This window comes from Lepidothrix coronata, unplaced genomic scaffold, assembly GCF_001604755.1.
Source record: "Lepidothrix coronata isolate B3197 unplaced genomic scaffold, Lepidothrix_coronata-1.0 Scaffold206, whole genome shotgun sequence".
Classification (NCBI taxonomy): Eukaryota; Metazoa; Chordata; class Aves; order Passeriformes; family Pipridae; genus Lepidothrix; species Lepidothrix coronata.
The window spans coordinates 1369149-1396053 of NW_016690386.1; the positions used below are offsets into that span (position 1 = coordinate 1369149).

The 26905-nt window shown below is 37.1% G+C and overlaps 1 protein-coding gene across 3 annotated transcripts in view; it reads left to right on the forward strand.

Moving 5' to 3' along the window:
- PTPRR (protein tyrosine phosphatase, receptor type R) overlaps nt 1–26905 on the forward strand; it is a 145935-nt gene that overhangs the window by 20192 nt on the left and 98838 nt on the right. Inside the window, exon 1 of one of the 3 annotated variants that reach the window (XM_017832819.1) lies at nt 18488–18508. The exons of the other annotated variants lie outside the window; for them this stretch is intronic. The gene's annotated coding sequence lies outside the window, so the exon portion shown is untranslated. Of the gene's footprint in view, nt 1–18487; nt 18509–26905 lie in introns of those variants that run through there. 3 annotated transcript variants of the gene reach the window in all.

Consider the following 26905-nt stretch of genomic DNA (forward strand, 5'->3'; position numbering starts at 1 on the left):
TGGCACTGGGCCAGGCCAAGGACATAAATAGAAGATCATGTCTCTGCAGTGACTTCTCAAGGGAACGTTCTGAGAAGTAAGATCTCAGAATCCAGTAAGGTGTCAAGTGTGTCTCTCTCCATTTCCAGGTCACATGTTTGACGGATGCTTGGAACAACAGAGGACAAGTGCCATGCTGATAGGGTTTAGTGAAGACAGTGAAGTTTTAAGATCTTATTATAATTACAGTGCTGAATTGTTAACAAGCTCTAAATGTTAATCACTCATTTTAATAGTGGGCAGTATCAGTCAATACCGTTAGTGCGATTATTATAATCACTGTTGTACCCCTTTACACTTTACATCGTGACCCCTCGTATCAGGTCTTCACAGTATTTGGCTTCTAGTCTCAAGTGCACCTTCTAGTAAGAGATTGATGTTCACCATTATATTACTCCATAAGTAATTATACTTGACATAACATATCTGCAGCAAGCCTTGCAAATAGACCTAAGTAGCCTGCAGCTCTGTCATTCTGGATTTTGTTTGCACAAAGAAATCTAGAGAGTCTGCATTAGTTGGCCTCATTTGCTTTCTGCTTCCTTCTGTGCACTTCAGCAGGGATAATTGCATGCTGAAACATTATCATGGTATTGTGTTTGCTGTCAGTCTTTGTGGAAAGCAGGAACGGTTGCATTAGGTTGTAACATGCACTAAAACCTCCTTAAGGCACTTTTTTATCATCCGACTTGCAAAATGGTAAGAGAATGTTAGTGGGATATTCAGCAGTCCGGTGCTTTGATTGATTTTCTTACTGCTGGCAACTTCGGGGTTACTTTTGTACCATTCAGTGGGATGCCAGGCTTGCACAAAAGCTAGCCATACCTTTCACAAATTGCCCGGATCCTCCTCAGTTACAAAGTATTCGTTTTCCTGCATTTTTCATTGAAGGGGAGAGGTTTCTTGAAGCAATTTAGTTTTCGTCATAAGCTTGACTGTTTAAATGAAAACTGGATTTTAGGAGTAGGCATGTTATATGTTTTTAAGCTAAGGCCTAATGTTTCATTGACAGTTAACATTGTGCAGTTCATCTTTAAAGAAGGTGTCAGTTGTTCCATATTTCTTTAAGCTGTGTATTCATATAACTAGCTAGTCCCAGCAATAAATTAAATAATTTTGTGTAGCAGAACAGAATCTGCTCATGTTTTTCCATTCTTCAAATATTTGAGTTTTGTCCTCCAGGAAAATCTTTATTAATTGATTATTTATTTTTATTTTTTTTTAAACAGAGATTTTCCATAAAATTAGATGTAATTTAGATACAGTTGCAGCCAAATCAAAGATCTTCGCTGTTGCTTAAGCATTTTCAAGATTTCTTAGAGCTTTGGGGGAACTGAAATGTGAAAGAAAGGCTGTATACCCAAATGTGGGAGACCTGGCTAAAAGCCTTTCTCTAAAGGAGGTACAGAAAACTGAATTTGAGGTTTTTCTCATTTCATATGATCTAGTCACTGAGCTCCACTTATCTCATACTCACAGATGAAATGATTTGTTTGACCAAAACCACATTGTTTCAGCTAACTGAAAATTTTGAGAAGCATTGATCTGAAAATTTTGAGAAGTATTGATCTCGGGCTGATTCAGTACAAATTTCTTGTATGTGTTTTGAATGGGTCTCCAAAAGAGGGAGAAAACCCCCACAAACAAACAACATGAGGCCCCCCTGCTGTCTCCTTGTTTTTTACGTGGCCCCATTTATTCCTCTGATTGAAATAGACTTCTGTACTATTTCTGTGCCATACTCTACTGAATTGCAGAAGAAAAGACACAGAAGCTCTTTGGCAGTGTCCAAACTGCCTTTTCGGTGTTTCAGCATTTGGTTTCAGAGGTAGCCTTGGATTCCTCACTGTTTGAAATTGCACCAACTCCGTTACTCTAAACAGTACAGACAGGCTTGTATTTCAGTGGAAGTTCAGGATATTGCTATACCTTCATCAGTATTCTCTTTTCCTTTTACAAGTGAGCGGAAACCTATTACTGCTTAAATTTGACTAAGGAAGGGGAAAGTTTCCTGGCATGCAGAGTTACAGGCACCATCACTAGAATCACACATGCTTGATGTTCAAAATTATAAATGAACTAAATGGCCATACTGGGATCATGAGATCCACCAATAAAAATCAGTGACTACTTCCCACAGTAAATCTATGCGTTGTGTTAATAATGTTTAGGAGTAAAGAATGAAGAAGCACTTTTTTGTCTTCTTAAAAATTCTTTTAGCACGCTCAGAGAGCTATCTCTGTGAAAACCCAAGTCCCCTGCAGTAGCATTTAAAAGGCAGATAAAGGGAACTCAGATAAAAAGACAGCAAGACAGCATGTGTTTCCTTATCAGTCAGTGTTTTGTTGGATCTGGCAGTTCAGCCTCTGGAATAATCCTTTTGGTTCTTCACTTCTGACATTGTTGTTAGGAAAAGTGACAGCTTCTATGAAGTTCCTTAATAGATGGTTTGTGATGTGTTCCTGTATGTAACCCATTAAATAATAAGCCTTATGAAAATTGCTTTTGAAAAAGAAAAATAATGGTTTTTATATCATCATGACATTCACATGCGATATTTAAAACACAGTGAGATTTTTGAATCAGCCAAACAATATTAGGGAACAGAAGATGATCTTCTGAACACTCTTTTTAAAATACTTCATAGATCTAGTATTACTGCATTTTGGCATCCCTTTTGCAAAAAATAAATATTGAATTCTGAAATTAAATGCACAGGTTCAGAGGATATTGAAGTTTGAATGTGATAGCATAGCTCTCAAGGGAATGATGTTTTTTCAGTCACCTCAGTATCAAGATGGTTCATGGAAAGAGGAATAACCCAGGAAGGTAAGCAGAGAGGTACAAATTCTTTGTCTTTGTTCTTGTTGCTAAAAGCATTTAAGTGATTTTTTACTGTCCTTCCTTTGAAGGTCAGACATGACTGACAATTTGTAATGGAGCTAATTCTTACTTGGCTCTATACCACAATAAACTGGTGGAAAATACTTTTAGTGGATACACTGCTTTAAATTGAGTATATGGTAGAAGCATCATGAAAGAGTTGGGGATATATATCAAGACTGCTAATATAATACTGTTTAATAGAGTAGGAAAGTGGTTGACTGCATATGTTATATCAGTGTTTATTTAAACATGAACTGAAACAAATTTACATTTCAGCCTTTATTAGCTGTTGGAGAATAATAGTGGAATGTCTGCTTTGTACAAATTTGGCTGAGATTACACATTCTCTTTGGGAATGGTCATTGTGTAATAAACTGTAGTATAGAAATCAATGATAATATAAATCAAGATTTTTATCATATGCTAAAGCAAATTTTGCTTGATTTACAAAATGTTATTGATTAAATTGAGTTTAATTTTTTTACTCATTTTTTCATTGGTGTTTTCAGAATAAGAAGTTATCTTTGCTGGTACTAATATTACTAGTAATCTTGGGGTTTTTTTTGAAAACACACTTAAATAAATAAGGATCACTTCTTTTACAGGCCTGTGGTGTTCTGGCAACACTTACAGCTTTCTGCACTGTTTAGCCAAATTGCTGATGTGCTTTCTTTGTGCAACACATGATATGTTGTCTAATTAAGAACACAACTCTGGAGGCTAATCTTTACAAATGGATATGATATTTCAAATTCATGAAAAAATAATTTCACATTATAACAGTTTATTTTCAGGTACTGTAACATGTAATTTTGTAGTGGTACAGTCTTCAGAGCTGACAGGTCATTAAAACAAAAATGTTTGGGGTTAGTTGAAGAATGACCTTAAGTACTCTTAGAACCTTTTTATTCTTTAGGCAAAGTAAATCTGAAACAATGTAGAAATTATATTCCTTGTCTTGAGGTGATGACGAAAAATAGAGATGAAGCAGACCTTGTCCCTGTATCAGTTTGGCCTGGCTCTCTTGCCGAGTCCAAGCTGTCCCCTTCCCTCTCCTGCTCTTTCAAGTGAGGGAAAAAAAATGAACCACAGAAAAGCCGAAAGAAGCCCAAACCAAAATGGGATTATATAAAAAATATATATTTACATATATTTACAATTATATATACAATTTGAATATATTGTACACATGATAGGGAGCTCCTGAGGGGAAAAAAGGGAAAAGGGAGGGGGAAACAGAGATAAAAAAACTAAAAAAAAAAAAATATCCTCCAAATATACCCTGTTAATAGAGAGGTAACAAATAAAAACAAAAAACCGAATTAAATACTTCCCTGAACAAGACAGCAGAACTGTGCAAAGCACCAACCAACTCCCCACGCCTCCCGAATGGAACGGAGATAACGGCAGGTCCAAGCAGGCAGGCCCTGGCCTATACAAGCAAAGACCATCTGCGGAGAGACCTGTTGCCTTCAGCCACCGGAAGAGAGAAGAGAGCGAGCTCTCTTATCTCCACCTTATTTATATGTTGTGTTGTGCTAAAGGATGATATGGAATACTTCCTTGGATTTCTGATCCCCGTTGCTAAGGAAGGCCTAAAAAATCCAAAAGCCAACCCACTGCAATCCCCAAAAGCTTTCTCATAGGTTTTCTCTGAAATGTTGTTACAGGATATGTGGCTCTACCTAAATAACCACAGTAAAAGTGTATACAGGCAATAGAGATTAACTTGAAAATTAATAGTACTTACTCCCTTTCTTCCACTATTTTCTGTTTAAACTGTAGCTATATTAGCTAAAGACCTCTCCCCTTTGTCCATTGCCTACTAACACAGAATCACAGAATGTGCTGAGTTGGAAGGGATCCACAAGGATCATTGAGTCCAACTTCTGGCTCTGCACAGGACTCTCCCCAAAAGTCACACCATGTGCCTGAGAGTATCATTCGAACACTTCTTGAACTCTGTCAGGCTTGGTGCTGTGACCACTTCCCTGGGGAACCTGTTCTAGTGCCCAGCCACTCTCTTGGTGAAGAACGTCTTGCTAATATCCAACCCAAACATCTTCTGAAACAACTTCAGGCCATTCCCTTGAGTTCTGTTGCTGGTCACCCTAGAGAAGAGATCAGTGGCTGCCCCTCCTCTTCCCCTCACAAGGAAGTTGTAGACTGCAGTGAGGTCCTCCCTCAGTCTCCTCTTCTCCAGGCTGAACAGACCAAGTGACCTCAGCCGCTTCTCATATGGCTTCCCCGTGAGGCCCTTCACCATCTTTGTTGCCCTCCTTTGGATGCTCTCTAATAGCTTAATATCTTTCTTATATTGTGGCTCCCAAAACTGCACCGAATATTACAGGTGAGGCTGCACCAGTGCAGAGCAGAGCGGGACAATTCCCTCCCTCGACTGGCTGACAATGCTTTACCTGATGCCCCCAGGACACAGTTGGCCCTCCTGGCTGCCCGGGCACTGCTGACTCATCTTCAACTTGCCGTTGACCAGGACCCCCAGGCCTCTTTCCGTGGCACTGCTTTCCAGCATCTCATTCACCAGTCTGTACATACATCCAGGGTTGCCCCATCCCAGGTGCAGAATCTGGCACTTCCCGTTGTTGAACTTCATATGGTTGGTGATTACCCAGTCCTCTAACTTGTCGAGGTCTCTCTGCAGGGCCTCCCTGCCTTAGAGGGAGTCAACAGCTTCTCCCAATTTTGTGTCATCTGCAGACTTGCTTAATATCCCTTCCAGTCTTGTGTCCATGTGCTTGGGAAGTTGTTGAAGAGCACAGAGTCCAAGATGCAGCCTTGTGGAATGCCACTAGTGACAGGTCACCAGTCTCATGTCACCCCATTCACTATTACCCTCAGTGCTTGACCTGTGAGCCAATTGCTCACTCACCACATGATGTGTTTATCCAGCTGTGTGCTGGACGTTTTGTCCAGAAAGATCCTGTGAGAGACAGTATTGAAAGCTTTACTGAAATGCAAAAGATTACATCAACTGGCTTCTCTTAATCAGCTAGGTGGGTTACCTTGTCATAAAAGGAAATCGGGTTGGATAAGCAGGACTTTCCTCTCAGGAAGACATGTTGGCTGTGACCGATGGCTGCATTGTCTTTCAGATGTTTTTCAATAACTCCCAGAATAATCTTCTCCATGACTTTATCAGGCACTGAAGTGAGACTGACAGGCCAGTAGTTTCTGGGGTTCTCCTTCTTGCCCCTCTTGAAAATCAGGACAATGTTCGCCAGCTTCCAGTCAGCTAGGAGCTCTCTGGATTCCCAAGACCACTCAAAAATCATTGAGGGACTTAGACTTAATTTTAAGGGTTTCTGGATTGACCCTGGTAGAAATCCTCTGTTAAAGGATGGCTGCGGTGGGAGGGGGGAAGGTGGTTAATAGCTCTAGGAACACCTCTCTGACATGCTGTACACATTTGTGGTTGGAACAAGTGAATACTGACTGGAGTTGAGCAAATAAGGAAACATAAACTGCAAATTAAGAGGCCACCCAGATAATGAAATAGCAAGAAGCCTATTGAATGCTGATCAAGATATTGATAAAATATTACCAAACAAAACAATAGCAACTGATCCCTCTAGAAATAGCTAATAGGAAAATAATTAAATAAATATATGATTTGAAATTCTCAGACTAAATAAAAAATTTAATTGTAGCTTTAATTTTTAAATATGCTTCCTAAGAATCTGCCTGAAAGTGGATATCATGGCTAGGCTTCGCGAACGAAGATTTGGGAAGGGCTCTACCCACCTTTAATAAAATAACTGTAATGTGAGCCTTTTGGTAATGAATGAATTAAAAAACCATATGGATGCATTACGTAGAATAATAAATGTACCATACACAAAAGTAGGACATCCATAAATCATTTATGATGTCCTTTCTTATCAACTCTTTCTTTGAGTCTTAATTGAAAACCAGGGTAGCTGGATATTAGAAAAACTACATTTGTTAGTCAGATAACAGACAACTTTCATTAAAGCATTAATTAATTTTAGAAGGCTAAGGGCCTGATACATTAAAAATACTTGCAGAACAGTGCTACTTTACTTATGAGGTTTGGGGGTTTTTTCTGTTTTAATTACTCTCTTCCTCTGGTCAATGAAAGTTATTTGTGTTCTACTTTAACTAGCTCAGCAAGCATGATGGAATATTATTGTCTTTATAGAATTAAGTATTGAATTGCCCAAACAATTCCAAATGCTTCAAATGGCCGTATGGTACAATAACAAAAGTAAGATGGTCTATTCTTACAGTGACTGTGAGTGAGCCTGTTTCCTCTTTCAAATGCAGAGATTTTGAGGACCTTTGTTAGGCAGTTCATTCTATACACAGTCCTTCATGCCAGTAGAAACAGGGGAACACTACAGAAAAATACCTTTTTTTGGTGGTTTTTTTTTTCTTTCACTTCACTTGTATTTAAGCATATTAATTTAAAGTCTCTTTTTATCAGCTTTAATAGTGGTCTAATATTATTAAGAAGATGGGCAAAATAAATGTTTTACATCACTCTTATAAAAGGAGAGCACAGCATAAATGCTGAAATTAATGTGAGACCTGAGCTTACTCTGCCAGAGATGTACACGTCTATGCCAAAATGACCAGAGCTGTTTTAATAAAATACTTTAGGAAAAATTTTAACAAAAACCAGGATTTACAGTGTTGGTTCTAAAAATATACAAGATTCAGTCTGACAATAATGTGATTCAGTATGAATAGCACATCTGTTTTGTGGTGATAAATATGCTAAGGAAAAGTAGAGACAGGCAGGTTATTGTTAAGGATCATGTTTATTTCTGTCCATATGTTAAGAGTAGAATGTTTCTATAATCAGTTTTTCATTCAAAGTGAGGGACTAAGGAATGTTGTAGATAATGAAAAAAAAAACCCTGATAATGTAATGTAGCAATATAACATAGTAAGACCGTGATGTAGATGTAGTGGGCACAGAGTTAGCTCACATCTTTCAGGGCTTGCTAGCCAAGGCCTAGCATAAATGCACAGACCTGGCTGACTCTAACAAAAAAATCCCTTGGAGTCCCGGTGCCGGGAAATGCGTTGCAGAGCATGAGGAGCATCAATATCAGTGTTGAGTTACGGTATCCTGCTGACTGTGAGCTACTGCTGCCTAAGAGCAGCTTTGGTGTCTCCACATTCATGTGCCATTAAACTGAAATCCAGGGACTACTGAGCACTGACTGTATTTCTAGGCCAAGGGGTGTATTTCTAGGCCAGACTTGGATGTTCGCACCCACAGTCAAACCCTTTCTCTTGTTCTCATGTAATCGATCTTTGTCAAGCAGAGTTTGGCAAGTTTGGCAAAGGCTGCTAGCTTTTCTTTGTCATAATGTTATTACAACCCTCTCCATCCAATGCTCTACTGCTATTGATCTTTACTCTCTTGGCTATGTTACTACTGTTGTAGTTTCTTTGGTTGTAATAGAAAGGCATTGACTATAATCTTTGGCTCTGGTACATAGTAATTTATTTTCTTGGCTTGTCTACTTTAGCATAGAAGCTACATCTTTGCTTTCTTAAATCCCTTTTCTTTAATTGTGGACTTCTTTCAAAATTATTTTGAGGCTGATGCAATACAAAAATACCTTCACTTTGATATTACATCAGCTACCAACCAACTCTCTAACAATTCATTAGTTATGGAGTGGATCACACATTCCTTGTAGCAACTGAGCGGTATGGGAGGCTGATCAAGAACTGCTGAAATGAATGAAGTCTTCTGAGGCAAAAAACTCAAGGCAGAAGTATATTGAAAATAAATTCAATTTTTAAATAATTTTGAGGTAAATTTTTAAGGTAAAAAAAAATTCACTGCGAGAAAATGGAACTATTTAAACTGGGAGGGAAGGAGGAAATGAGAGTCACGTATCACAGAAATCCCAAAGCTCAAGGCATAGAGCTACAATGAGCACTCAGGTTCCAGTGCCTCTTGTCATGTCCTGGTAGAAGCCAACAGTCACAAGGGGAAAATTGGTTAAATCATCCAAGTCAAGTTATTTGGTGTCTTTTGTTTACATTGTAGGATAGACCTGAGAAAGGCTCATGCAGAGGGTGTTTTCAGTGCACTTGAGATTGGTCTTGTCTTCAATATGTGGGAGTTCCAAAGCCAAGTCTTTTTTAGACACAGAAATGTTTTGCTCTTCTTTACAGATTAATTTTTATTTAATTATTTCAGCTGAGTGGAGTCTGCAGTGTTAGTGGAGACAGATTCGTCTGGAAGTCTAGTAATTCAATTTATCATGTGGCATATGGAAGACAAAGCAATAACTCTCCATTCTGAAGCATATACAGATCAGGGACCTGAGCTGGGGTCTCCCATAGCCAGTATAAAACTCTAGCACAGATCTGTTGCTTATTCTGAAGTAAATCAATCTTCTACAGATTTTCAGCAGGTTGTCCCTTAGTGAGATTATCAGCAATATAATATTTCTCAGCTGTTTAAAACTCAAAATTTGACAAGAAGTTCTGGAGCAGGAGTGGGGAGCTATTAGCTGTTCATTTGCTAACAGTCTGTACAAAATCAGGAGGCAGTGTACTGGCACGAGTCTCAACACAGAGTTGTTTATACTGAGTTTATATTGAGTTCTTCGTACATCATAGATAGTAGGGAGATTCTGCACTCTTGCTAGAGAAGAAAAATTGAATGAAATTCAGACACGTGTTTTTGTACAGAGAGACAAGATCACATGCAGTCCATGTGCTTTCTCTGGTAAAGTGGAAAGGCAGAAACTGGTTTTCAGAGGCAATACCAGACAAGTTACATAAACAGAAAGGAATGAATAAAACTTTAGTGTTGTGAATCTTGTACACACTGTTATTCTCTGTTTGGAAAGATCCCTTATTATCCATGGAAGCCTTTTAAAAATTCTCCATGTATATTCAGGAGTCATTTAGTTAAAATCATTGCCAACTAGACAATCATTTCAGCCAAACTTGCACTACATTACTTCTGCATTGTTCATTCTTTCCTGAATGATATTTTCTACTGGGACTTAGAGCCTAATACTACTGATGTGAATTGATGTGAAGCTTACAAGAATAAGAGTCCTAACTGCTTTATGTTGCCCAGCATAAAACTTGTATTTTTCTCCAGTTAATCAGGCATGTAATGCATTCAAAAGCATTTCAGAACATTGCTGCATTTTTCATACATGCCTTTTTTTTTCATCCTTTTCTGTTTTGGCTAAACATTTGGTGCATCCCATGCAGTATTCTCTACCCTTTTTTATCCTTCTCTTTTTTGATGGAGTTCTTACCCCCAAAATACCTAGTCTGTAGTGCCTACTTAAGACATTTGCCTCACTATCCATTCAACCAGTCCCCAATGATTCTGTTCTTTCATCTACTCCCTCTCTGACTCTGCTGTGTGGAAGTCATATCCTTTCCTCACCTAACCCTTGTGGTTTTTTTAACATGCATTTGAGTTTCAGGCTGTGACTGATAGGACAAATATCTAATCTTCTCCAAAATCCTTCATAATAAATTCAAACTTGGAAAAATACTTTAAATAGCACATTCATCTTTCTTGGTCATGTCCCTGTTGAGCTACTGGAAGTGCTCTTCTTTCCTCATTGGAGTGTTGCATTGGTCTTCTGCACACTTCTGCCTGTGAACTTGTCCCTCTACTGTTCTATCTTCCTTTTTGCATATCTTCAGTGTGACCCTTTACCCCAAGCTATTACCAGGGTCTTGGCTTGCCTAATCACTTTGTACTTCTGTTTTTTGTTTCACCTTTGTCTTCTGCTCCTTCCTTTATTCTTTTAGTCTCAAAGCACTTTGCTGGTCTCTTTTTCCTCTCCATTTTTACATGTTTTGTAGCCCACACTTCTCTTTGGTTCCGTTGATAGTCTTCCCCTCTGCTGCGAATGCTCCTTTTTGCCCAGGGCTGCTCTGTTACCAGATCTCTGACAGCATCGTGGCTATGCAAAATCTTCTTGAACTGTAATGTGCACCTTCTCACTCATTGTGACAGTATGGCAGGTGTTCTCAGCTCTGGTTTTAGTTGTTTGGTCTGATGGTGTTTTGTTTAAGGGTTTTTTTGTTGATTGGTTTGTTTGTTTGTGGGTTCTGTTGTTGTTTTTTGGGGATATTTTTAAATTTATTGTATTCATGGCAAGTAACTGCTGGTCTTCACTGTGAGTGAGCCTATTTGCTTATTTGCTTGTGTTAAGCTAAGAGAAAGCAACTTGAGAGTATTCTTGGTTTTGGTACAGGTTTACCTTGCTTTTGTGATGCTCCATGGGCTTCTGGATTGTAGGTGCTATGGGGATTATTGTGAAGCACTTACACCCAGGTACTTACAGACCTGAAATTAAATTATGATATGACTGATTTCTGAAAAATCCTATTCAAACTTATGACCAAAGTGTACTTTGAAGTCCAAGGTTAAGTTTTGCTGGTTTTGATAAAGTATTACAGAAAAAAATATATTTTCTCTTTGAAAAGGCTAATGTTTACCATATGAATTTTGACTTAACAAAGCTAAATTAATGTCTGCTTAAAGACAATAAAAAATTTTCTCAGCTAAAGTAAATATTAATTTAAGATTAAGTTGTTGTAATGTGTGCATGTCAAAGGTCACTTAGCAATATAAAAGTATGCAGCAGTTCTTAAGTGTAGGCCATTGAATAGATTGAATTTCTACTCTGGAGTTTTGTGGAGGAAAATGTCTAGTGAAAATACATAGAAAATTATCAAATAACAATATTGTCCACCAGATGTCCCTGTACTCATAGGTGGTAATGAACAATAATCATTCAACTGTCTAATTGCTTTTATTAAAGGCAATTTACACACACTGTATGCATTTCCCACGTCTCCATTAACCACTTTGTAATAAGATCATGAATAAATGGCAATTATATTAACAGTATTTGAGCGCTATAGTTATGAAAATAAATTACAGGAATTACTTGCCATCTCAGTTTTGTGTGTTTTTTCTTCTCTTGGGAAACAGTCAATCTTTATCATGCATTGCATGGTAGAAGTGATAACAATTGGTCTCTTATATTTGTAATTTATATAAATTTATATGTGTAAATACATTAGTCATAGAAATCTTACAAAGAAATATGTTCTCATCTACCTACCTATCTAGAAAAGACTCTAAGTAACTAGAACTGACAGAACTAGTGAGTTCAAGGATTGTGGCTTTTGTGGAGATTTCTTTTAACTTTAGTAACTATTGGAGCAGACTTTGGTCATGGCCCCTGTATTCATCAGGGTGTTTCGTTTCTGTCAGCTGCTCCCTTAGCTTGCTGTGCAGCGTCTTCCAGCCAAATGCTTGGCTGTCAGCTCGCCATGCATGTTTGGGGGCTACGGCAGGACTGTGAGGTATCTCTTCTCTAGTAGGGACTTAAGCTGCTGCCCTCCAGTTTGAAGATAACCATGTCCCTGACTATACCCACAGTGGGACCTGGGCAAGTCTGCCAACATGTGTGCCCTTAAGCATCGTGGCTAGTTCAAAGACATAACTTGAGTTTTAGTGATGCCACAACACAGGATACCTTTTCCTCCTTTTCCCTGGGATGACTAAACTGCTAGAAGGGCATCTGAATCCCTGCTGGGAGCAATTCCCTGGCATGACTGAAAGATCTCACCCCTGGCATTCACACTGTCAGGTCTACATGGGGGCATATCCTTGGATAGAGAGACAGCAAACAGTGGTGGCAGGACCCATGTCCAAGGGTTCCTTTAATTTTCTGTGTTTCAAGTTAACTTAATATTATAACCGCAGTTGTGACCCTCCAGATGTTTCTGTGTTTGGCAATGTATTACTTGATTACAGTGTTTAATTTTAATAATGGTTTTATAACCAGCCTTCTGCTTTTCAGTTGTAGTTACAAAGTTTTGTAAGATGCCTTGAAGGTTTCTGTTGAATATGTATAAATTTATTTATGGGTATTTCTGTTATCTTCTGCTTTTTAAAAAAAATAAATGGTACCTAAAAAATCCTTATTAAAACCAGATAAATTTTTACTGCCCATTAATAGTGCCTTCTGATAATGATGATACAGCAAATGATACTGTTTCGTTGCTTTTTGATGTGTTTGTGATTCAGTCTTTTAGTATATGCATGTGACTTTCCTAATCAGTGAGCAGTTATGTAAGTTTTCATACCAGATACATAGATTGATTAATCAGTAGGAATTTTGTCTTAATAAGAGGACTGCCTTCTGGTGTCTGAGCAGTGTACGCTTGATTAAGTAAAGGGAAATCAGTGGGAGCCAAAGGAGGCAGGAAGGGATTTGGATAGAATAAAATTTTTAAATAATTTGGAGAAAACAGGGCACTTCTGAAAGCAGCAGACATCCTTATCTTGGTGGATATGCTGAATTTGCCTTTCCTAAATTAAGACATCCACTAACACTTCATATTTATTACTTGAAAACATGTCTTATATTTATGTAGGTTTGTGTGTTTGTATTTCAAGATGGCATATTGCATGGAAATTTAAGTGTTTTATTTTGACTTTTTGGTTGCAAAGTTTTCTGTTTCCACCAGGCATTATTGTCTCTCACAAACAGCTATCAACCAAAATACTAATAATAAATGTTTACTGCTGTAGCCCAGTAAACAAGGCATGAAAGGTTATTCCAAGCCTGAGTATTAGAAAATAATAGTCAGATTTTCAAATCCTTAGACCAATAGGAGAATAATTTAATTTTAAAATCTTTTTTTTTCCATCCCAAATATATCTGTTTTTTAAAGTATTTTCAGTTTGTGATATACCATGATATTAATGTAAAGAAGCTTTCAGGAATAACGTTGGTGAAAGTGAAAACTTTTACATGCATTTTAGCCCAGGAGAGCGAAGTAAAGTTACTTCAGTCCACTAGGCTAAATATATAACTTAATCTTGTTATTTTATTTATGGTTTCCTGGATTACCTCTTACTCTTTAATCTCATGAAGTACTGTATTTATTAAACTGCTTGCATGTGTTCAGGAAAGACATTGGCTGAAAAAGAAATGGAGACAAGATTTCTTGCACAGCTTTTTTAACTTGAATGTAGGAATATATACCACCTACTGTAAAGGCAGTAATGAAGTCTGTTTATGTAAGTACTTGTAATTTCTAGATAGGTTTTGTGCTTGAAATCAGAAGGAATGGTATAAAATAAGCAAGGGTATAAGAGCCAAGTTGTGACTTAACTCTATTTTAGCAATATATTGTTAATGCTTCATTAAAAGGACTCTTGACTGTAGTTACTTGAAAATGCTTACTATGTCTTCTGCTTTTAATGACCTGAATTTCAGTTTACAGACCAATCTAGCACTGATTAATTCTACAGTGATGATAGTCATGAAATATTACAATCTTGCGCTAAACTTCTATAAAATATATATCCTACGAACATGGATAGGTTTTGGTCAGCAATGGCCTTTTTTCAATAAAATTGCTTCCTTAACACTCTTTTTAGAGGAGTTAAAATCCTCTTACTATGACTTCTATAAATTGTGTTTACTGACAGTAACACCTGTCTTTATACGTATATACATTCACTTAACAGTATTTTATGTGCTATTTTTAAGTCAAAACATGGCTAGAAGAAATGTGGAACAATTCAGCAGCTCTGAAGTATTATGTGTAAGATACCTGTAAAATGGAAAAAACTTAGATAATATTTATACTATTATTTCTTTAATACTTTTCTTTCATGCTTAGTGTACCTCCGTGACTGTATGCTTTTGTATTTCCTTGGTGTGGATTACAACGTGTAGGTGTATGAAAAATACCTGTTTGTAGGTGAGTCTGTCCTAGATTCTAGCCGCATCTAGTTCGTGTCTGTGGTGATCTGTTCAAATGCTTGGGCATCTATTTGCTTGTCTCTTACTGAAGGAAGGGAGCCAAAGGTCCCATCCTATGGGCGCAAGCTCAAACTGAACATGACTTAGATAAACAACTACAGAGGACATGCTACTGTGTTCATTTCTGCTTTGATGATAAAAGAGAATGCTCAAGTTCAGTGGTAGTTTCTGCCTGGACAGGACTGATATCTCAGTACATAGGAAAATGAAAGCTACAGCACAGCAGATGAATGAGGAATGTAGAAGGGACTGAACGAGCTCTGTCAGCTTATATGATGTCATTTTGAGTCTTATTAAAATTACCATGAGTATGTCACTGTGAAGTTCTCAGATTTCAGTAAGCATGGACAGCTACATTTTTGTTTTGAATAGCTGTCAGGATTACATTTGTGATTCCAGAACACCTTTCTGATAACTACAGTACTTGCTGTTAGTCAGTGTGATGCTGAGCTCTGCCTGAGACCTCCCTGAGTGAGACTTCAGACCACTAGGGCTACCCAGAATGCAACTATACTTTGTACTTGTCTTGTCCTTCCTTTCTTCTCAGGAGGGCTTATAGCACTTATGACGTGTTTTTTTTGAGGACAGACCTAACTCCTGATTTTCAGAGAACTAATCTGTTTACATTTGGCTTGGCTCCATCAATGGCAAACAATATTAAGTCTATTAAATGGCACCCTTGTATTTTAGTGCATTTGTACATAAGTTCTGCAAAACAGTGCTTGAAGGTTGTTTACACAATGAAAAAGGCATTTCTCCTAACTTAGCACATTAGTTCTTTCTCTAAGCATTTGGATCGGAGTCCAGGATAGATGGAATATGTTCACAAAGGCAAAGATCCAGGAAAAAAATTTTCTTCAGCAGAGTAGCATGAATGAACAAAATGTTCCTGGTTCTTTAATTACTTTTCTTTCTATAACTTGCCGTATCACATAATAACATTAAATAAAACAAAAGTGCATCTGTCTAATCTTGTAACACTCATTCAAGCTGAACTCACCCATATTTCAGTTTTAGCCTTTTTATTTTTGGTTGTGCTCCTCTTGCTGCAATAATAGAGATGAAATACCTGTGATAGAAGTGGTAGCAGAGAAGGGGGCACGTGGGAGAACAGTAATTTACTTGGGTAACCATGGCCTTGTCAAGCAGCTTGTTTGATTCAGTTTAGGGAGGAGGCTAGGAGAAGAATGATCTCCAGAAAGGGTCGGAACTCTGCCCCAGAGCCTTCTGCCCTTGGAGCGGGGCAGCTTCCCAACACACCTTTTTCTGACCACAACTACAAATCTGTCAAGGTGCACTCATCTTTAAGAAACTACCACATTCTTAGATATTTAACCCAAACACCTCCATATTTTAAACCTCTATAAAGAGCATTCTCATGAATAGCAAATAAGAACACATTAGTGGTACATATCACAAAGAACTAGCTCTTAATGAGCTAGACTGGGTATTGGAGGCAGTATGCTGTCATCACATGGTAGCCATAACCATGGTTAACTTGTAAGGGTTTCTCCACACTGGACCTCAAAATGCCGTGACTCAGGAGGGGGCATGTGTGGACATTTGATGCACAGGAAGGGATCATGTGGTCATGAAACTTTTTTCTAGTGGTTCTTCAGCCCAAGTGTGAATGGTGCCACCAAATGTCCTCTGAGATGCAAGATCATAAAACAGCTGGCAAAATAAGGCCTCTGTCATAAACAGTATCTCAAGTTTGGTGCATTATATATATGCTAAATGGTATATATTTACTAATAATCATGAACAAGACTAAAATTCATTCTTAATTCTCTGAAATGTATTAAACATTAGAAGATGGAATGAAATTCTGTTCAGGAACTTCAGCATAGAATGAGATGAGGTATTCAGTGGGAGGTGTTGCTTTATTGCTTGTAAATTAAAATGAGTACTTTTTGAATGTGTTTGGTTATTATTTTCTAAGAAAGACTTGCTAATTTTTAGTAGCTAAGTAAAATTACCAAGTACTGGTATGATTAGATATTTACTGGATAAAAACCAGGGAACAGAAGACAGGACTTGCCTCCTTCTGTGCCTAAAGCAGTCTCTAAATTGCAGAGTCACAGTCACATTTGTTTTTATCTCTTCTTTCAAAAGTCAGGGCTTCTAATTGCTACACTGAAATGGCTTCAAAAGTAGATGGAGAATTCTGGAAGTCCTAGAATAACCTCAGGCTTGTTAGACAACACTCATTCTTGGGAAATCTGCTTTGAAGCCTCCTTGTAAAAGGGAAATATTTGACCCATGTCTTTTTTTACTTTGAATTACATCCCTAATCCCTAAATTACTAGAAGGAGGGAATAAAGGTACAATAGCTCCCATATTGTCTTGGATGTGAAAGTGGGCTAAGCATAAGCAAGCAAGCGGAGTCCTGCCCCAGACCTCTCGTTATGAATCCTTCAGATATGGAATAGTAGTTAGCCCATGTCACTGTCCACAGCGATCTTGGTTTGGTCATCAGCTCTAGCACAGATTTTGTGCATGACCAGACTGTCTATGCCTCGGTTGCCCCTCCATTTAGACAGGGTATTATTTGATTGTGCCACATACCAAGGTAGCTGCAAATATACATTCATTAACAGTTCATGAGTTTCTCGAATAGAAATGACTTGAGAATAGAAAAGGCCTTAAAAAATTAAAACTGTTATACGAATGTGTATATATGTATATACAAAAAGGGCTTCCCAAGTAAATTTTGTTATGCTCTGTCCACCACAGCTCACAGCAAGGAAGATGCACAGTCCCTGAGTCTCACGGAGAAAAAATATTGATTTAATTGCCTAGCTTTTTGGATTCTTTTAGTTTAAGTTTACAATGGGTTTATATGACATGATTGAGTTCAATAGCAAGAAACTTGATCCAGAAATATGGTAGGTGTTTCCTAGTTCTGTATTATCTGAAATCGGATAATTCTTTGTTCGCAGCAAAAATCATAGGCTGGCTTTTCACTGCAAACTTTTAGAAATTAATTCAGTTTACATTAGAGCAAAATCACACACAGTTTACATTAAAATCAGAGTTCTAGAAAACTCATTTCTTTTAATGCTAGGTACTGTTGGAGCTCCTAAGAATGGAAATTTTATATGCAGGATACCTCCTTAAAGCTGTAACACTGAAAACAAAACATCGCAATACAGGCTTGTTGGTATTATGTCGCAGGTAACACATTCAGTACAGTAGTTTGGATCTGGCTTTACCTAATGAAGATGGATACTTTCTTATTAAAAAAGCCATGACCTTAGTATAATCATAAAAATCTGACTTGATGAGGTCTAGTAGAAATGTATCTAGTAGAAACAAATTTACATTTGCTTCTATGACAGTGTAAAGAAATAATTTTCGTGAAACTATCAGTAAAACTGTGAATCTGTTTTGGGTTTTTTTGAGTGAAAAAGTCTTATTTTCAGACAAGGTGCTGCATACAGATGTTGCAGGTAGGGCAAAAGAAGGGCATGAAATTACAGGCTTCCATCCCTTTTAACAGATTTTTCAGTTCTGCCAATCAAAACTTAAAATTCAGAATTAATGCATGGTGCTCAATGTGAAGCTGTTGAATGACAGACTGTTCAGCAAACAAGGCAGATCAGAGAGGTCAAAGTTTATTTTTTGTAGTCTTACACAGGCAAGGAAATCCGTCTCTTTCTTAGTACCTTGTTTTCAGAAAGCTTGTATCATGTCCAGTTTGTTTTCTTGGGAAAGAGAAAGCTATGAGAAGGGGATGATTGGTAAGACTCTATTTGTGTTTTTACGTGTCTTTCAGTATTTTGCGGAGGTTGGTGGTTATCACTGCAGGTAATGATCCTAAACTGGAGAAATTCTGTAAGCAGTAGTGGTAGTAAATTGTAACAATTCTCTTGCAAAGGATATTAGTTCTAAAGGAAATGGGCCATGTTTTTAAACTCCTGTACATCTTTCCTTTTTTTTTTTTTCCTATTTAAAGGAAAAAACTTTCAAAATGTTTTTCTGGCATTTTTCTCCAAAACAGTGGATAGTCTATAGAAAATTGTATAAATGCATTAGATCAAAATTCACTTTATCTTAGTTTTCAACAAGCACCCCCCCAATTTTACAATTTCTTCTTATTTTCTCTTTTGCTGTTATGTATTTCACTACAATTAATTGTACCTGTGCTTTTCTTCAGGGTTGTTTTTTATTAATCTTTTTTTTCATTTTGCATTCTGTAAGTCTTAAAAACTTGAAACAATTTGAATAAGTTAAATAAGCAATGGCAAAAAATAGCACACAGAGAAAAATAAGAAAACTGGAAAGGAAATGAAAATAAATAGCAAAGCTGGAAATAATTTCTTCTATTCCAGTAGATGAAAAAAAACTTGGATTGGGGATGAAGGCTTAGAGAGGAAAAAAGATGTATCATATTTTTTGTTTTCCAAAACTAAGTCAGTGTAGGAATTTCAACTGCAATAAGGTCAAGTTTGCCAGTTTGTTTGTTGGGTGGGTTTTACTTATAAATTTCATAGTAATAACATTCAAATGTTACTTTCTTTGATAAAAAATAAGACCAGATTATTTTTTAGTGGGAAAACTTAAAGGCAGAATATGTCAACCAGCCCTTCTGGGGCTGGCAGCTTTTTTGCTCCTGTGGATTACAGTCATTATTTGGAAAAGTTTAGTGGCTGTTGTCTTTGCAGTGAGAAGCATCTCCAAGCTGCCAAGTACCAAGTTGCAGTTCTGAGAGGTTACAAACACCAGTGTCAACAGTTTATTGATCACCAGCTCCATCAGCTAAATCAGTTGGGCAAAAGGAATTTCTAGGTTTTGTTTACATTGTTGTGCATTGTCCCTTATTTGAAGTAGTGATATTGTATGTGGATGAGTCAGAGTTAAGGAATAAAAATTAAATCTGCATTAGGAAGACAATATTCTCATCTGTTTGAAATTTTGGAATATTAAACTTTATATGCTTTCTTAAGTGGAAGAAAGAAGCAAGCTATGAGAAAAAACTCTTAAAATTGTAGTTCATCTTGCTGAGTCTGTTGTGGAGAAACCAGCAAAGTTCTAGGTCTCCTGGAAGCTCCTGAAGGTTTCTACCTTTCACAAGAACTGTTAATTATGTCTATCATGTTGTCAATTCTATATCCTTGCAGTAGCAATACGATGGTGATGAAGGGCAGTGCAAAGATGAGGTTCTACAGGTGACAGGGCAGCATTCTGGAATTACAATCAAAGACTAGTGTGCGGCTGCTGAGGATTGTGCGCTGGCAGATTGCATACTTGGGGAATTGCTCTTCAGGGTGTCTTCACGGGAATGATTCAGGTCAATATCTCTTGAGCAAAAACTTTGTAGTGGAAAGACATTTTAACAAACACCATATATTTGTGTTTTTCAGATTAGCAGACCTTCTCATTAATGTTTTTGATTTTTTTTTGTTAATGGCCTTGTGTCAATCCTGTCTCAAAATTTCTAATGGCATGGTAAGAACTTAAAAGTGGATTGGTTTAAATTAAAAAATATTTTTATCTTTCAGAGAAAAAAACTTCCTTCATAAACAGAGGATGTCATCTTGTTATCTTGTTTAACTCCTGGCCTTGCCTTAGTAGCTGGATAAAAGAATTTGAATCAAAGCTAGTCTCCACACAATATGTTCTCTACTCTAGAGTTTCTCTAGCTTACAAATTACACCAAATGTATTTAATACTTTCAAAGCACTCTTTTTCTAATTTTAACTATATATGTGTGTGTCTCTGATTTACAGCATAGACACTTCAAGCTGGAATAGAATAATTACAAAAGGTCAATATGTTTGAAAAACACATATCTAGCTGCATGGTGGAATAATAAAAGTACAATTTCCAGCATTCCAGGGAAAAGAGGTCATCATTCAAAGCAGTTCAGCCAATATGTAATATGTTCTGCCTCTTGTATGCATGCATACATGTGCATGGTATTGTTCAGTGGTATCCTCTGTTTTGGAACCATTCTCCACAGCAATTTCCCATGTATGTGGTTCGGCAACATGTTTTCCTCAAAGCAGCATGAAGTGTCCATGCAGCAAATAGCACCTGATTGTCCTGTAATTCCCCAGATACACATAAATGTGTGTATAACTATACACTTTATATATATATATATATATATCTCATATGTATATATTTTTATGCAGTCAATAATATATATCATCTTTAGGTAGGGTTGTTATGGTACAAATCTCTAAAATGCTGCTTAATATACTTAATTTTCATAAAACAAGTCTGTCAAATTAGATTTCAAACACCTGTATTAGTTTTGGTAGAGAATTTTACAATCGAATGGCCAATGAGTAGTGATTGTTTTAAAAACCTGTTGATTTTTGTATGTTTCAAATCTACACTGCAGAATTGCACTGAAGTAAAGAACTGAGTTGTTTCTAGGTTGCTCTTTGTTTATTATGTTAAAAACCATGGTGTATTCTTCCATGGATGCACACATGTAATTCCCATTACCATTCCAGCAAGTATCACACAAGCACCGAGGAGATAGAAGAATTCCCCAAGGCCTTTATGTTATCCTTCATGCATTAAATCATGTGAAGTGGAACAAAGTAATCTGAAAATGTGAATGCTTTTGAACTAGGACTATTGAACTGTGTTATCCTTGCTGCACTAATTCCACAGAATTGGCAGAAGCAGCGGAGCTGATCTAGAGAGAGCCCCCCACCCAAAAGCACAGAGATGTTTTTCTAGCCTTCTGGAAGGCAGTGAGGGACAAAAGACTTCTCTCATCTTGTAGATATGGTTCATAAATTGCAGAAAAACTTCAAACTATTTGGTGTAAGGAAGAAATTCTATAAAACATGTTTTTTAAAAGTATTTTCTCATTCAACAATGCCTTTTATCTGTGCATAGATAGTATACAGGTATTGATGGCTGAGGTCTCTAAATAGGTCATTAAGGATAAAATTATTAGTGTTCTTCAGCCTTAAAACTGGTGGAAGCATGAACTTTTCATTCTGAATAAAGCATTATGTTTTTATAATGTTAAGAGTTTAAGTAATTGGGGGGGGGAAGGGGGAGTCTACTAAAGCAGTGTATTTTACAGAAACAGCCTTTTATAATGATAACATTATGTCAGAGAGTTTTGACCAAGTTTTCAGGTTGCTTTTTGAGAAAAACTAGGACAAAAACATAGCAAAAGGTTTTGGCCAGTAGCTAAACTAGCTCTAAAACTACTGGTGTCGGCATGCAGTTTCTGTTCTCGAAGATGTTTCAAAATATTCTTTTAAATGCATCGGCACTCAAAAATACCAGTTCTTAGCTGAAAATTTAGAGAAAACTAAAAATCCTAGTGCAAAGGTTTCTTAGAAAACAATTAATTTCTTTGGATTTTAAAAAAACCCACATTTGGTTTATGGAAGACATACTTAGAACTTTCCCAGCATATTCTGAATGAAATAAACAGCCCGGTCAGTAATTTTGTTCTGCTAATATATAATCTCGATTACTATGCCTTTATCTGTTTAAAGTTCATATGTCTTTATGGCTGGATCATAAACTCTTATGCAGTAATCATAGCTTGCAAATATTTGTTCACTTATTCCTGGTTGTTGTCTGTCCTTCTTACCTGTAATAAAGCTAAATAAATAGCTACGGGCAGTATATGCTTATCTCATTGGTAGGCTGCAAAATGATGAATCAGAGTGACTAATTATTTGGAAAACAGACTGCTTCAGAGGAAAGAAAACCTCCCACCTCCTGTCATCCTAAAAACTTTAAATATATTTGGAGAATATTGGCTAGGAAGGCCAGACTGATCCAAATTAGTAGGATGTTAGCATTTATTTGTAATGTAAAGAGACAGAGTAAAAGGTCACAGAAAAATTTCATTACTGTAAAACTACCGAAGATGTAGCTTCTCCCTGATATGGAACAAACTGTTCTGTAAAAGAAGTGCATTCATAAATCTCATTTTTATAGGATTTGTTTCATTATTCTCTGAATTCAGTGGGAAGTGTCCTGATGGTATTGGTGGCGTACAGCTACTGTCCTACAAGGTGTGCTGATCTCTTTCACCTTAAGAATTTTGTTCAGCAAGTCATCACTCCACTGATGTTTGAGGAGGTGATATTCTCACTGGGTTGTCTCAATATTGGGGTATTGAGGTAATACTGGGCTGTCATGAGAGGTTATGTGTAAGGTGTGAACTGGCGTTGAGGCGGATACTGCAGGAAAGAAGATATGTGGCAGTGCTGGGTAGGAAGTGACAGAAGGAAGACACAAAACCAAACAAACAACCCTCAAAAATTATCACTTCAGGAACACATATTTCTTGTTTGGCTTCTTCACTGAAGATGAGGTGATAGGAGTTTAGTTATTTTTGCATTACTCATTGGTGATTAAAAATCACTTCTTTCTAGTCCTTCTCTATCATTTCCTTCCCATGTTGCATTTCACTGTATGTTTTTTGCTGCCTCATTTCCTTTGTCTTTTCTACTCATTTCATCCCTAGATAGAGAATGAGGGAGGGGAAAGGGAATAGTGGCTGTCACTACTAGTATTTCTTCTTGGCTTTAGATTTATTCATGTGACTCCTCTATACTGCTTTCCTAATGATTAATACTAAATTTCTAGACCTTCCACTTCTAGAGATTGACAGCTGACAATAAATGAGTGGAGGTAGTCAGTTCATCTATATCCTTCTTTTCCAAAAGTCATTCATTGGGTCCCTACTTTTTCCCCTCCAGAGTTTATGAGGAAACTTACTGCTTCCTTTGTTGACACCACAGAAGGGCATGTTTGAGAAATCTAGTCTTCAGTCTTCCCCATTTACCCCTGTGAAAAAAGCTTCCACTATCATTCCAAATTGTGTCATGATAGGACTGTCTGTCCTTTCCATCAAATATTGTGTATCATTCTATTGAAAAGTGTCGACCTGCACCCACCACCGTGTTTTCTGTATACCTTTTTCATAACGGTTCGGTAAGCACTTGTCAGATGAATTGCTTCAGTGCTCCCATGTAAGTATGTGTATATCCTAAAGCTATGTGAAAGCAGACAGTCAAGGAGGTCACATGAAGAATCACCTTGAAACAATTTCTGTGTTTTTCTCTAGTCTTCTTCCCACTCAGTTCTCCAGTGAACTGGGGAAAATATTTCTCAAAAATGGTTTAATTTTTTATTAAGTCATAGAAAGGTACAGGAGTTATATTCCCTGCTGAGAAAAGAAAGCCCAAGTGGGAACATAACATTATTATTTGAGAGAACATAACATTATTATTTGAACCTGTCTATTTTAGCAGGAGAAAATATATTGCATACATTTAAAAAGTTGTCTTAGCCTCCCAGCACAAGCTGAGCTGTTCGCACTTGTTACTAAATATAGCATGACCACACAGAAACAGAAATGAAAAGAGCAAATAAACGTTGAATCTCAATTCCATTAATTGTTAATTGTTAACTGAATAATGTATTACTTATGAGATTATATTGGACAGATATTCTTCTTCATTACTTGTGCTGTGATATTATTAGAGACAGGAAAAAATAATGGGAAAAATCTGCCAATAAATGTGGTCTTCAGAGAAATAAAACCTTCTGAGTTGTTTCTTCTCATTATAAAACATGCTGGCCATAAGACTCTTAACAGGGGGTACATCTAGGAAAATAAATAAATGGTAATATTACATAAAAAAAAGGAGCTCAGATGCTCTTTAAAGGTTTTGTGGTTCTGTACTGGTTGTGTTAATGAAGTTCATTCTCTGTAGATGATATAACTGCATATGCAAATGCTTCCTGCGTTAGTGAATGAATTCTCTTTTCTCTTGAGACAGAGCAAGTTTTTGGTGAGAAACTGAATTCATGATGAGATATAGGTCAATATCTCCTGCCTGGCTATGGCAATCCTCCCACCAGCCTTCAGAGAATGTGGGTGGTAATGAGAAGGGTGCAGATATTAGCAGAGAATAAAGTAAATGAAATGAGCTCTACTTGTCAGCAAGTTATCAGTTATTCTAGTCTTGCAGACCTGATGTTTAAAAGAACAACAGGAACATTTCTGATGGTGCTGGATAAAATGAAAAGCGGAGAAGCAAAAAAGTCATCAGCCTTTCTGCTTTGGCACTTTGACACATAATTCATACTATGCCTGAGTGTTTGTTAGACAGAAAGAAACTTATTTTAAGGGAGGATGCCTATTTCCTGAGTTGCTTGGGGCCCTCTGGCTCCTCCAAAACTGACAGCTTCAAAAATCAGAGGAGAATACAAATGAACTAGTCTGAAATTGTCTGTAAGTTGCCAGTTAGTCTGCTGTCAGTAATGGAAATGCAGAAGGAAACATCAGGCACTCAGCTGTAATTATATCATGTTTGAGATGATGACGAGCAGAAACAGAGGTTGTGATTACCCTTCACAACATCTTCCAGCTCTGAGAGAGTGGCCTTAAACTGACTCTTCTTCAACAAATGATTTGCTTTATATTGTAAGTTTCTAAGTCTCATTCCTACTGGGAGTATAAAGGACTTAAGCCATTCCAAGGACTTTCAAAATTTGCATAAGTCAAGAGTTGTAAGAAAACATTTTTAAGGCAAGGAATTTTTAACAGTGATCCCTTCCTAGCAGTGGCAGGATTGTTTCTACCTGAATACTTTGTTTCCTAAGGCTCTTTAGTAAAATAAATAATATGGATAAATGTTCTAACACACATTTCCATTGCTAGCAAAGAATAGTTACTTCACCGAGCTACAAAGAACTATGATGAGATGCTGCATAGAGATACTATTAGAATGATTATTAGAGTGCCTCTCTGCATATTTAATATGGGTGGTGAGTGCCTGCGGGATGACTGCTCAGTTACCTCACACCCTCTTTAGTGTTGACTTGACTGGCTGCAACCCAACTGTCACACTGTTTCAATTAGCCTTGATTCCCTTACCTAAAAGGGTATGAAAACCTAATTGGCACTAAGGTGCTTTTGTCTCCCAGTTGCAGGGAAAAATACAATTATGCAGCAGACCGGGGAGAAGGAATGCACAAGGCAAAGATGTTTCCTACTGTCATTAAAATATTAGGTAACTCTGGAAGAGTAAGGATCATCATAGCTAGAGATAAAGAGAAGGAATAGTTAAATTTCTCTCTGACGGGGACAGGGTTTTATGGTTCTATGGTTTTATGGTGTTTTATGGTGCTATGATACACTCAGGTATATTGGAAACTGTTTTTGACAGTAGCTGGAAATAATATACTTATTTAAATGTCATATTAGAAGAATTGATATATCATTCTTCTTAAATACAAACATGTTGAAAAATTTATGAAGACTTCATGGAAAGCTTTCTTTCCTGATGCTTGTAAATAATTAATTAATAGGAATAATTTACCGCTTTATATTAGAAAGGGGTTAAAAAATCCACCATTCTGCTATTGCCAGTAGAAAGTAAATGCTAGATTACTGCCTATGTTCATTTTGCAGTCTTAGATCTTCTTATTCAGGATGATAGAACTATTTTTTTTATGAACTGCCACTACCATCTAGTGTCATGAAAAATGCTAAACAGGATTTTTATTGTGTGTACTGAATTAGGATCCCTGGGTAATTCAGGATAATTGCTACAACAGAAGACACGACCGTTCAGTGACAGTATTTGTTGTTACACATTTCTGGTTTTGTGACAGGAAAGAGGGAAATAACCAAAAATAGTTTCAGGGCAGATCTTCTGGCTTGCAACTACACCATATGCCCACCACGCACAATATGTCTGATTATTCCAAAAAATGAAGTGTAGGTGGTAAAACATGATGAATGAATTACATGGCTGATATAGCACTACTGACTTCAGAGAAATTATACTAGCAACAAATCTAGCCCAGTGACCTAACAGGTACATCTATTTTCAGGTACCTACTTGTAGCTGTTTATCATTTCAATAAAGTTCAGTGTTATATCAGTGCAAGTGATAAATTCTTTTCCACTCCTAGATAGCTTCCAAACTGATTCTGAAACTAATTGAAAAATCATTGCTCTGTTTTTTCTTCTCAGTTTATTAAGAAATTGAGCCTGTCTGGTATATATCCCTTTCATAATAGCGTTGTGGGGTTTTAATTGAATCTGCATTCTAGCAAGATGTTCTGAGTTTCTGCTTGCTCTCTGAGAAGTAAAAGTGTCCTTTTATTCTCAGGGACACTGTTTTTAT